The 4,629-nt window shown below is 44.5% G+C and overlaps 1 pseudogene; it reads left to right on the top strand.

Moving 5' to 3' along the window:
- The first annotated feature begins 653 nt into the window (after nt 1-653).
- Nucleotides 654-1,590, top strand: LOC114095191 (small ribosomal subunit protein uS2-like; annotated as a pseudogene).
- Nucleotides 1,591-4,629: the final 3,039 nt, after the last annotated feature.

Raw genomic sequence — 4,629 nt, 5'->3', positions numbered from 1 at the left:
TACCCTAAAACTAACAATCTCAAAAAATTAGTAAATAACAAATCACAAATACTTAGAAATATATTTACAGAAAGTGAAACCCCTGATAGATCTAGTCCCCATGAGTTCTGGAACTTGACAAAGGCAAAATGGCTGTGGTGGTTTTTTTAAGGGGGTACATCAAAGACAGGAATAAGGTTTCAAGGATGGAGTCTTTCTTCTTGATGTCTTACAGTCAGCGGGTTGATTGACATCTTGGCAGGTCACACTCATCTCAGGTGCTGTGTAGGATCTTTGGCAGAGCTTGAGGGTGAAGTTTACCTGCATCAGGCGGTCAATCCCTGGGGGTGGGGGTGGGGGGAGTGCCACAGGAAGTTCCAAATGCTAGCCTTAGCCCCTCATGAGGCTACTATGCGTAACAGTCCACACACAGTCCACAGACAGCTCCTGACAGTAGTGTGCTACTATGAGGGTCTGTACAGACAAAGCAGGAAGCAGTACATTCAAACTTTTTAATACACTTCCTTGTACATCCTTGGCATTTCATGCTTATTGTTGGTAAAGATGGCGCCCAGAGTGCTTCTCTTCCGGGAGCTCAGGAAAGATGGCACCCGAGCTACCCAGGGAGGGATCCATACAGCGTTGTTCTTGATTCCCGTGGTAACTTTAAAGGGAGACTGTCACAATGTCCAGAGCCCTTGATGTCCTGCAAATGAAGGAGGAGGATGTCCTCAAATTCCTTGCAGCAGGAACCCACTTAGGTGGCACCAACCTTGATTTCCAGATGGAACAGTATATCTACAAAAGGAAAAGCGATGGCATCTACATCATAAATCTGAAGAGGACCTGGGAGAAGCTTCTGCTGGCAGCTCGTGCCATTGTTGCCATTGAAAACCCTGCTGATGTCAGTGTCATATCCTCTTGGAATACTGGCCAGCGGGCTCTGCTGAAGTTTGCTGCTGCCACTGGAGCCACCCCTATTGCTGGCTGCTTCACTCCTGGAACCTTCACTAACCAGATCCAGGCAGCTTTCCAGGAGCCACGTCTTCTGGTGGTTACTGATCCCAGGGCTGACTACCAGCCTCTTACAGAAGCGTCCTATGTCAATCTGCCTACGATTGCTTTGTGTAACACAGACTCTCCTCTGTGCTATGTGGACATTGCCATTCCATGCAACAACAAGGGAGCTCATTCTGTGGGTCTGATGTGGTGGATGCTGGCCCGAGAATTTCTGCGCAGGCGTGGCACCATTTCCCGTGAGCACCTATGGGAGGTTATGCCTGATCTGTACTTCTACATAGATCCTGAAGAGATTGAAAAGGAAGAGCAGGCTGCTGCTGAAAAGGCTGTGACCAAGGAGGAATTTCAGGGTGAATAGACTGCTCCGGCTCCTGAGTTCACTGTTACTCAACCTGAGGTTGCAGACTGGTCTGAAGGTGTGCAGGTGCCCTCTGTGCCTATCCAGCAGTTCCCTACTGAAGACTGGAGTGCCCAGCCAGCCACTGAAGACTAATCTGCAGCTCCCACTGCTCAGGCCACTGAGTGGGTAGGAACAACCACTGAGTGGTCTTGAGTTGTTCTGCAGTCACACATTAATAAGCAAGGTGGAAATAAGGAAGAGAAGCACTCCGGGTGCCATCTTTACCAACATTTATAATCTGGTTTTGGCTTTTTATTTTCATAATGAAATGCAAGAAAGGGAATTTTGTTCCTCCCCAAATTTGTCATAGGATACAAAACCTGTTCCCACTTGAAAAAATATATACAAAATTCCTTGGAAATCATAGCAGTTTCAAGTGATGTTATCCTCACTTTCTGGGTGAAAAAAAAAAAGTCAATATGACATTCCAATGGGCAACAAAAACATGAGAATGTATCTCTCCTTGCTTCAGTTCAAATAAGGATTCCCAAGGCAGATCTGTTTATCTTTCAGTGACATTGCAGTCATCAAGGATATGAAGTGAAGTAGACCATCAACAGGTTTATGAATTGATTTAAACCAAAAGGCCAGGGTAGAACAGTTCTGTGACTACATTTCACCAAAATAGATTGTTGTGCGTTTGTGATAATTTAATATTCAGATTTTCACCTTGGTTTACCACTGTAATTCCTTGGTTCTTTCATGCAGTACCCAGTTAGTGAGCATGTCCCAAATCCCAGACATGATACATGTTTTAGTCAGCTTTTTCATTGCTGTAACTAAAGGACCTGACCAGAAACTTTTTAAGAGAGAAACAGTTTATTCAGGGGCTCACAGTTTCAGAGATCTTAGTCCATAGGAGGCCAGATCCATTCCTTGGGGCTCCAGATGAGGCAAGACATCATGACAGAAGAGTGTGGCAGAGGGAAGCAGTTTACATGGTGATCAGTAGGCAGAGAGAAAGAAGAGAGAGAATCCACTCTCCAGATATAAATATATACCCTAAGCCACGCCCCAATTCCCACCTCCTCTAGCCTCACCCTACCACTTCAGTTATCACTCAGTTAATCCCTATCAGGGGATTAATTCACTGATTGGGTTAACTCTTACAACACAATCATTTCTCCTCTGAACCTTCTTGCATGTGAGCTTTTGGGGGACACCACATCTAAACATAACAATGCTGGATGCTGAAGACACAGAATTAAAAGATGATGGCTGGACCTTGGAGTATTCCAGAGTCAAGCAAGGAGACTGGGAAGCCCCCTGGGATCAGCCTTGCATGAATAGCCCACCCAGTGAGCTGGAAGCATCCCAAGGGATCAGTCCAGCCTGGGAGTGCGGAGAACCTTTCAGAATCCCCAAGGGAATTCCTGAGAAAGGATTTTGAGTTATCTCTGTGGACACCAAGGAAATACATCTTGGCAGCATTGTTCCAGCCTGCAAGGGCTGCCATAACAAACACCACAGCCTGCTGGGACCCCAACAACATACGTTTATTACTCACAGTTCCGGAGGTTAGATGTCCAAGATCAAGGTGTGAACTGACTACTTACCTGGTGAGGGCTCTCTCCCTGGCTTGCACACAGCTATCTTCTCACTCCTTACAAGGCAGTGAAAGTGAGCTCTGGAATGTCTTTCTCTTCTTATCATTCAGGACTCTAGTCTTATCATAAGGATCTTGCCCTTATGGCTTCTTCTAAACTTAATCACTTCCTGAAGTCCCCGCCTCCTAATAGATCACATTGAGGGATAGAGATTCAACAAATGAATTTCAGAGATGAGGCCAAGTACTGTCCATAACAGGGTGTGAAGTCAGGAAGGAGCAGTGTGAATATTCTGGTGAAGATGGAGACACTTGCCAGGCATGGGGAATAGAGGAAACAGACCCCAATCCTGGGCACTAAAGCCGTACTTGCATTTGAGACAGTCAAGTCTCACTGAGCTCCTACCTTCCCTCTCAACCATTCTGGGGTGTTCAGACACCAAGTTTAAATTTTTTCTGCATATCTTTCAATGCAATTTCCTTAATGGAGTTACCTCTTGTCCAGGTTTAATTCTTCCTTTTAATTTACCTGCAATTTTCTAAGGATTAATTAATACCTACACCCCAAATTTACCTTCTATATTAAGGGAAAACATTACTCTGTCACACGAAATCCTGCAGTATCAGGTGTATGTGGGTAGAAAAAGAGGAAGATCAAGTGTGTTATTAAACAGTTGGCTCTTTTCATTTGACCCCTACCTTCCTTGAGAAAGGAAGCCGATGTATGTATTACTCATGTAACAACTGAGGAAGTGCTATAAAAATTGGCATGTCCTTATCTTGGATGGCAAGAGTATCTAAGAGGGAAAAATGAGTCCTAGCTGAGATAGTGAAGCCTGCCCTGCATCTCTGAAGGGAGTTGAGACATTCACTTGAAGTTTGTATTGAAAGATCATACATGATTATAAGCAGCTTGTTTCTCTTTTCAGAAAAAGAATTCTGAAAAGAAAGAAGAGAAAGGACATTGCCGAAAATTCAGAACACAGACTGCATAAGCTATTACAGTCCTCCCCAGAAGGACCAGTGTGCAGCTTTGAGAAGTTGAAAGTGGCTGCTTACATACATGCAAAGGATGCGCCAGCTCCAAGTCCCGATCAACTGAGCCAAAAAATGGCTACAGATAGCTTACTTTCCAAACAAGAGAATTTCATACTTTTTCACACTCATATGCCTGCAGGTTGTGAAAGACCATATCTGCCAAGGTCCTCACCTGATTTTGACAAGAAGTCACTTGAACAGTAAAGTCAGTTATTACGTTTGCTGTTATTGCTACAGTTTGAATCTTGAATGTTGCCTAAAGCCCCATGTGTTGAAGACTTAGTCCACAACCTGTGGGATATAGTAGAACCTTAGTAAGTGGAGTCTAGTGGGAAGAAGTTAGGTCACTGGGGGTGTACCTTTGAAAGGCATATTAAGACTCAAGCCCCTTTCTGTCGCTGTTTGGATTCTAGACTGCCATGAGGTGAGCAGTTTGCTACACCATGTGCTCCCCACCATAACATGCTTCCTCCCCACAAGCCCAAAAGCAATGGAGCCCACCAATCATGGCCTGAAACCTCTGATACCATGAGGCAAAATAAGCCATTCCTCCTTATAAGTTGTTTTTTCTCAGGTATCTGATGATGCAAAGCTGACTAACAGCTATTAAAGCAAAGGAGAGGTCAGTTCCAATTCTAACTAAGGC

Source organism: Marmota flaviventris, chromosome 1, assembly GCF_047511675.1.
Source record: "Marmota flaviventris isolate mMarFla1 chromosome 1, mMarFla1.hap1, whole genome shotgun sequence".
Taxonomy (NCBI): Eukaryota; Metazoa; Chordata; class Mammalia; order Rodentia; family Sciuridae; genus Marmota; species Marmota flaviventris.
This window is presented reverse-complemented; position numbering and strand designations above follow the sequence as displayed.